We start from the raw sequence: 8,881 nt of genomic DNA, 5'->3' as shown, positions 1-8,881 counted from the left end.
TGTTGGAGAAGCCCAAAGGCAGCACTGCCGGACCTAGGGGAAGGCGTTGCGGCTGGGTCGTCCAACATGGAGTGGGGCAACGTTCTTGTAGCTGCCACCTCATCTTCTATGGAGCCTGCATGATTTTAATTGGAGGGAAGATGGGTGTTTTCATCTATGGCGCAGTATATACCTGGCGTTCATCTTCAGGGCACAACGTGGCTGGTTCTGGTGCCGGCGAGTTGACGCTCGAACGCCGTCCAGTTATTAGTTATCGAGGAGTTACGGCCGGGGTTCGCCGGCGGCGGCACGTTCTCGCCTATCTCGCTCAAGGACTGCAGAGATGGAGAGTCTATGTCGGGCTGCTCCTCGTATGGTAGGTGGTGCGGTGGTGGTCGCACAGCTGAGATATCCATGGAGGAAGGGGCAAGATCTCCGTTGGGTGGATGCTTGAGCATGTATTGGAGGGAGATGGGACTCCACCGTTCATCCATTCTACAGCGGATGAATATTTATTTATGAGTATGACCCATGTACAACTCAGTTACAGAAGATGAAGATGAAGGGATGCATATGGAGGAGAAATTAAAGCACAGTATCACATTCACGGCAGGAAAACAGAATGCAGGACCGTGAAAGCTTATGTGGCAATGATGCTGATGCAGGACCATGAAAGCTGATGTGGCATGATGGTGATATTGATAGTGTGCATGTTGTGAAAATTGTTAGTAGTGGGGATCAACTTCTTAAGAATGTAGGATGATGGAATCTGGAAAGTACTTGTGCATTAAATGAAGTGCTAATCATATTTAGTTAGATGGCTATTGTGTTCTTTGTCTACCTATTGTTGATTATATTTATACTTACAGGGCCTAGATCAATATAAAGCTGTGGGATGCACTGCAGAAGGATTTGAATGCTGGAAATAAGAGGGTGAGATGGATAGATAGAGCACCTTATGCCTTACTGGAAAGGGAATCCAGAGATTACAACTATAAGGCCAGAGCTTATCAAGTGTAATGTTTCCAGTAAACAAGAATGAAATACACGGATCTACAAACAGGTACAGTAGTTGTTTGTGTTTACGTTGCACTGCACTCTGTTATACTTGAATGGAGTGTTAACATTCCATTTATTTTCACAAGTAGAAAAATCCTATTATATCTTGTCAAATCTTGTTGCTTTAAAAATTCTTCTCATCCTTCCGATCTGTAACATAGCCTTTTCCCAAAGAAAATAATTTTGATGATTCCTATGGCTGATTATAGTGTTTACTTTTGCCTTCTCATTTAGGATTGGATCAAAGAGAGCAAGGCAGGATACAAGAAATCATATTGGCCAGTCTATGCACCCATAGGTTTGTTTTCTTCCATTAAAAGTTTGGTGGGGACTTGTTTGTTATGTTGTTGATACTGAAATTGTTGTGTTGGTTGATAGGTACAAGATCTACATTGAAGGATCAGCATGGCCAGTTAGTGAGAAGTATATCATAGCTTGTGATTAAACCAAAATACTACGACTTCTTTTCAAGGGTGTTGATGCCCACTCAGCATTATTGGCCAGTTCGAGATGACAGTAAGTGTAGCTCGTCCCATCCACCCAACAGATTGATATCTATTCAATAATTTTGATCTACATGCTAATATGGCGATAGCCTTTTATGTGACTTCTATGTCGTGTTTGCTGGCTTCTCCACTCATGCAATAGCCCAGAGGATCACTGACTATGTGTCACTGCAATGCGTAATATATATTCTTTTTGCCTTTTTCTTATATGTACATTTCAAGAAAATGCACGCATGTTCTTGTTGCATTTGACAATAACTGTTAGGTGAAAAAATGGCTTACTTTTGTTCCATTGTGTTCTCTGTATTTCCTTCCACCTTTTCCTATCTGTACATTTTCTGCATACATGTTGTGACTATATGTATGGGACTGACATAGTAAGTTTTCCCCTTTTTAGGAAGCTTAAGAATTAAGTTATTTGTGGTTTCAGGGTTATAGCATGTTCAGTTCATCACCGAGGTATCTCCTGGTGACCTTTTTTTCATTGTGCTATGTGCATCTAGCTGGTGGCTACAAGCTAAAAAGGTGAGAGCAGCCATGAAGGACTTGCCAGTCGAACTAAAGTGAGAGCGGCCATGAAGAAAGCTCGATTTGTGGTCGAAGGCTGCAAAAATGTATTCCAGTGAGCAGTCTATCCAATTAAGAGTATTAGCTGAATTACTTGCTTCTATTGACAGTGAAAAAAGTTACCATAATTTTAGTAAAAATTGAAGGTCAAAAGAAAGTAAATTATTGTATCACTATTTATTGTTGCCTTTATTACTACACTTCTATGTACCCAGAGAGTTTGAATCCCAGACATTGCAACAGAACTATTGGGTGATTATACAAAAGAAGACATGGCTTCATGTCTGACAGCACTGTTGTGATGGTGTAGGTTATCAACTCATGCAATGAAGACCTTTTATAGTGTATATTTGCCCTTGTTTTAGCAGGCACTCTCTGGTTTTCATTATTTTTCTTTATGAAAATAAAAATATGCGAGTACCTTCTGTATATAATATCACCGTTCACTCATACTACTGATACTGGAGGCACATGCACGTTCTCAATGAAAGAGTTTGGCTTTCAGATTTTACATGTTAACTAGAATAGGGAACTTGCATGAGTCTGTGTTACAAGTTTGAACTCAAATGAAATGGTTCATCTACTAAAGCACTCTGTTTTTCTATTTTATAGGAGTTTGGAACACTCTTGTATCATGCCGTCACGACCGCTTGCCTATCAGGAGTTTCGTGCGTCAAAGGAAATCTTCCTGTCCTTCTTCCACCACTGTCTCTAATGGCTATCTCCCTCTAGATTTCAATTCTTTGAGCACATGGGGATGTCTTGATTATCGATGCTTTAGTCTATGCCACTGTTGTTTTTAATATACTGACTGGCCATATCGTACTATGACTTCAGTTGACACATTGTGATCATCCTCCATAAATATTTTGTAGATCCAGGCTTAAATATAAAATGTCCTACTCTATAATAATGATGCTCGTCTACTCTAGGATCACACTAATTGCTAAGTAGTTGATGAGTAGATAAATTATATATCTAATATGTCATCTGCTGCTTGATATTTGTTGTTGAACTAATTAGTACTGGTGTGCCTTCAAGTTCTAATGCAATTTAGAACATCTGTCTTTAAGCAAAAGTCTTGTTGACGCTAATTTTTTTTGTGGCTCTAAATTTAGGAATCATTTGCCCTCAGCAGCGTGTTGATGATTTGGCAAGATGTCTAGCTATCTAACATATAATATTACTTTTCCTTTTTACATACTCAAAGTTGTTGGTCTTGTTATCTTACTGATTAGAAGCAATAATCCACATTTGCCTGGTGGCGTGACTTGATATTCTGATAGACGGGGTCGCGTGTAATAGAATTGATGCATATAGTTTGAATGCACTGACCTGTTCTGCTGCTTTCCAATTTTTTGTGCGTGTGATATTGTACCACTAGCATGTTTCATTTGGATCAGTGAGATACACATTCTCTCTTTCCTTCTTTAATATGTGTGTTACTTTGCCTTTTCTGCTATTGCCAATACAAAAGTATTAGAAGTTAATTTATTTGCCTTCCATAAGATGGCATTGGTCTTTTGAGTGCAGGGATTCAAATATGATTAGTACTGTGTTTTCATGGTCATTCAAATTGGGTGCTGGGTGGATACTATGGTAAGCTTAATTAAATAACTATGAGTACTATGTAATTGTCGTTAAACAAATACTTAGTCACTAATATGTAAATTGTAGTTCAACAGATACTCCATCTGTAAATGCGTCAAAACTTCCCTTTGAAATTCGTATCCTCAAGTTTCAAAGCATTTGATTTGTGAAGCATAGGTCGATTGCCATATGACTGAGAAAAACATGATCCATTTTTGTACAAAGCTATATGCATAGTAGTCATATATAGACGATAAAAATACGGCAACATGATTAGTGCGCACAGTCCCACCTCAAGAGACACGCCCAGGGCGCGTCCCAACCACTAGTTAATCATCGTACGGGTCTTATATATGATTTAGAAGTTTATAAATTGCATATTCGTGGAGGGAGTAAACTGCTCCTGTTTTTCTGCCACTTTCCGGCCCTGGGATCAAAATCCAAGTAGTCATCTAAGCTATGGGAAAATAAGAAATGAACTGAAGTCAAGGGAGAAGCCCCTCCTACGGACTTAAGAAGAGCTTACATTTATGAATCAGACTCGAGGGACCTAAAAAAACTGCTCGGATCTAATTTTTCGATTGCTGCTCGGATCTTCACGGATCTAGCCATTAGTTGAACACTCTTTCGATTGCTGCTGGTAACATGCAGGAGGAGAAGATCAAAATTGGTTCTTAGACAACCAACATGTCGTATCCACAAGCATTAACGCCATTAATCTCTCCAACCAATGCCAGAAATCGTAAAATAAATCTAGAAAAAAGTGAGCACCCACAACAAGTCTAGGACTTGAATCCGCGTCGACTGATTCCACCACATGGAACCTAAGCATTTGACCAATGCTCAGCTCACTCAATAAGACTCGCCTTGAAATGGTTTCCCATGGTTCATGGATTCTAACATTCGAGAAACAAGAAAGTAAGAACAATGAGGGTTATTCCTCTCGTCAACAAGGGCTAGCTTCCCGGTGAACGACAACGCACTGATGGTGCGGCGCTCCTGCATGTCTCGTCCTGGGCGCCTGCAGCTGTGCGGCTCATGTGGAGCAATGCACAGGATGGTGGGTCTGACTCGGGTCAATCCGACCGCCATGCTGGCGGGGCTTGATCTGAAGTGTGGTGGTAGTTGCTATCGTCATGCGATGATACTTTCTCATCCTGTGGCCGAACCATCAGCCAGATTTGCCCAATAGGTGCTCGCCACCTTCCCAGATCTGAGCATGGTGGAGGCTGTTGAGATGGCTGGAATTCCGGATGGACATGGTTTTCCCGTCGTCGGATGTTTCCCCTTGTCCAGTCTTGCTCGGTCTCTTTGCTTACAAGCTCATGCAATTGAGAACCTAGGATCTTCAATCGGGCTATCGGCGAGTTCTGGACTTCTCCTTTGAAGGAAAATAAGGACTGACGCATATGGTGCTCTTTGGACACCTTGATTGGATAGGGGCTAGTCGTGCACATCCGTAACATCAGCATAACCAGCTTCACCGGGGTGTCCCGAAGCTCTGTGTTTGTTGACACCTTGGGACATGTATGCACCAAGATTTTCAAGAGATCAACACATGCGGAGAATACCATAGCGTGATTGAAGGACTTGCAAGTGGCGAAGGCGCAGTCTTGGATGCGATGAAGACTTTGCTTCACAGGCAGTTGTTAATACTTGGCTTGGGGGATATGTTCCCGTCCAGACACGACACGAGTTCCAGTGGGCCTGGTGGTACGTGACTTGCAGTAGTAGCCTCCGCAAGTGGGTCGGCAGCATTGGAGGACTTATTTGTTGGCGGTGCTCCTCTGAGTACCGAGTAAGAATTTTCAGAGTGAAAGCCCAAGGTCTGCCCTTTACTAGTTGTGCTTGGTAGTGGCCTTGTTGAAGGCTTTGTTTTGGGAATCCGATTTTTTCCAGGGTGAAAACCTTAGATCTTTGATCGGGCAACGACAACGCTTGTGCTTTGTTTCCTTTCTGGAGGCATTGCTTTTGGAGAACCTCATTTATTCTCTGGGTGTTGTCTTTGGTGGTGGTTAGAGTGTTGCTACTGTGGGTGATTGATCACCATGGCGGGATCTTTATCCTTATTTTCTTTTTTTATTTTCTTTCTTGGTTGTGTGCACCCTGGAGGAAGACACAGTTGATGTAGTGCTTACAATTTACACATATTTGATGCAGTGTGTGATTCAGCAAATGGACAAAGGGTGGACACTCCTTTATTTACAATTGAACTTGAGCATGGTGGAATTTTCTGTGGACCAATCAGTAATTTGAAGTACTGGAACCCTTTAGTGGAGGTTCTTGATTATGTTGATGCTACCACATTCTCATATGCTGTCATTGAATAGCACCTGACTTGGTTGGGATATCCAGTTGGTGAGTACATAATTTAGTGGTGCTTGCCCGACAAATCAATTGCAGATGGTTTGGTCAGAATTAAATCTGATGATGATGTGCAACATATCATCAGAGCTAGTGTTGAGCATAAAGTGCTGGCTATTATGGTTGACCATGCAGATTTCATCAGCAATTTCAGGGCTGAATCCATATGCACATTGCCATCAATTCAGTGCTTTGTTGCAATGCACATTGCAAGTGAAGCATCTTTCCACCATAGTGTCATTTCTGTCAATGAAGAAGATCCAATTTCAGAGGTTGCCGCAACTGGAACAGACCTTCAATATTTGCTGATAAAAGGTGTAGAGCACAATTTGCTTATTGAAGATGGAGCAATAGTTATTGAGGATATAATTGTATTTGAATCAGATTTCAGTGATAGTGATTATGACATAGATGAGGGGTGTGATGATTTTTATGATGACAACATTGACTTTGATGTTGACGAACAAGCTGAGGAAGAAGAGGATGATGTGGAGGCAGATGACTATTTTCTTGATGATGAAGATCTTAATCTGCCCACAGAGGAAGCATAGCAGTTGAGGTACAAGTTTACAGCCTTCAATTCAAAGGTGGACATGGTTTCCCCTGTCTTCAAAGTTGGGATGGTCTTTGCTGATGTGAAGGAGCTAAGACTTACTATTACTGCATATTCTGTTAAGAATAGAGTTCAGATCAAGAAGATAAAGAATGACAAAACTAGAATAGAGGTTGTTTGTGAAAGAGGTTGCCCATGGTGGCTAAAAGCTGGCAATGAAAATAGGACATGGGGATTTGTAATCAAGGCTTACTATGCAGAGCACTGTTGTCAGGAGAAATGGAAGATAAGGCCGATGACAGCTAAATTTATTTGCCAGTATTTCATTGATGAGTTCAGGGATGACCAAAAGATGTCACTTGGTATATTTGCAAGAAAGATCACCAAGGAATTCAATGTGACCCCTAACAGATGAAAGCTAGCTAGGGCTGCAACTACAGCCCTGAAAGAGATCCATGGAGATGAAGAACATCAGTTCAGTAGGCTATGGGATTATGGTCATGAATTAAGGAGTACAAACCCTGGGTCTACATTTCTCCTATCAACTGAGCTGGTGAAAGACACAAAATTTATAATGGGCATGAAGTGTCTAAAGATATTGTATTGGTCTTATGATGCATGTAAAAGAGGGCGGTTAAAAGGGTGCGAGCCTATCATTTCATTGATGGATGTCACATGAAAACAAAGTTTAAAGGAGTGTTGCTTAGTGCTGTTGGAATTGATCCAAATGACTGCATTTTCCCCATTGCAATGGGTTGGGTTGAAGTAGAATGCTCAGGATCCTGGGAATGGTTTCTAACAACTTTGAGAGATGATCTAAACATCACAAACACTGCTCCTTTCACAATTATGAGTGACAAGCAAAAAAGATTGATAAATGATGTGCAGAAAGTGTGGCCGGATGCAGAGCATAGCTTTTGTGTGAGGCATATATATCAGAATTTCAATGAGAAACACAAAGGAGAGTTGCTAAAGCAAGACCTCTGGGCCATTGCAAGATCACCAAACAAGGTGAAGTGGAGGCAGAGCTGTGAGAAAATGGATGCAGACAGTGCAACTGCATTTCATTGGACTGAAAGACTTGATCCAATGACTTGGTGTAAAATATTTTTCAGTGAATTTCCCAAATGTGACATTCTACTGAACAATAATTCTGAAGTGTTTAACAGGTAATAAACTTTGTTTTTTTGTGTATATCATAGTAAAGTTTGCTTGATCATAGTAAGACATGGTGTGTGCTTTGTCCATATTATGAAACTAATGAGAGTTTGCCATTCTTTGTACAGCTATATCCTTGAAGGCAGAGAGATGGCAGTGTTGGCAATGCTTGAATATATATTTTACAAGATCATGCGAAGGCCTGTGAGCAAACAGAGAGATGCAATAGAAAAATGGACAGGGCAGAGAATATGCCCAAAGATCAAGAATAAGTCAGACAAGAACACTGAGTTTGCTGCTAATTGTCGTGTTCCAGAAGCTGGCCAACAAAAATTCAGAGTTCAGTCTAGAAATTTTAGCTACACAGTGGACTTGTGTTTGCATACTTGTGATGGCAGGAGATGGCAGTTATCTGGTGTGTCTTGTGGCCATTGCATAGCCTATTGTAGGGAAGAAAGAATTGACACAGACTTAATGGTTCATGACTGCTACACTATGGAGAATTATATGAAAGCATATGGCTATACACTGGTCCCTCTTAGAGACCCTAAATACTGGGAGGTGCAACCAAGGTACAAGGTATTTCCACCAGTGTTCACTAAACAGCTGGGCATGCCAAAGCAAAATAGGAAAAAAACACCTGAAGAGAAAATCAAACATGGTAGACAGACAAGGGCAAGCACAACAGCTGACAGAGGAGAAGGATCTGAAGCTACTAGCAGAGCAATATGAAGGAAAATGAGAGGAAGAGGAGAAGGAAATCCAGCAAGGAGAGGAAGAGGAGACAATGCAAATGCAGTGCCAGGAAGAGGAGCAAATGTTGATCCAGTTCCAAGAAGAGGAGGCAGAAATGTGCATGTTTGCAGAGGCAGGGGAGCAATTCCAGCTGCAGGTAGAGGCAGGGGAGGAAGAAATGCATATGCGGGTAGAGGAGTAGGAAATCCAGATGCATGGAGAGAAAGAGGAGGAATTCAAGCTGCAGGTAGAGGCAAGGGAGGAAGAATTCCAGATGCAGAGACAGGAAGAGGAGGAATGCCAGGTGAGAGGGCATGGTGGCTGCTGTTTGGAGATGACATGGGAAGTAGCTTAATTCCTGATCTAAATG

At 41.5% G+C, this 8,881-nt stretch overlaps 1 long non-coding RNA gene across 1 annotated transcript; it reads left to right on the top strand.

Moving 5' to 3' along the window:
- Window positions 1-880: 880 nt before the first annotated feature.
- LOC123064453 (uncharacterized) lies at window positions 881-1,572 on the top strand. The gene is made up of 3 exons (XR_006430701.1): window positions 881-1,042; window positions 1,273-1,336; window positions 1,417-1,572. It is a non-coding gene; the product is annotated as an uncharacterized lncRNA (long non-coding RNA).
- The last annotated feature ends 7,309 nt before the right edge of the window (window positions 1,573-8,881 follow it).

Source organism: Triticum aestivum, chromosome 3B, assembly GCF_018294505.1.
Source record: "Triticum aestivum cultivar Chinese Spring chromosome 3B, IWGSC CS RefSeq v2.1, whole genome shotgun sequence".
Taxonomy (NCBI): Eukaryota; Viridiplantae; Streptophyta; class Magnoliopsida; order Poales; family Poaceae; genus Triticum; species Triticum aestivum.
The sequence above is the reverse complement of the archived record's forward strand: the minus strand, read 5'-3'. Positions and strand labels throughout refer to the sequence as shown.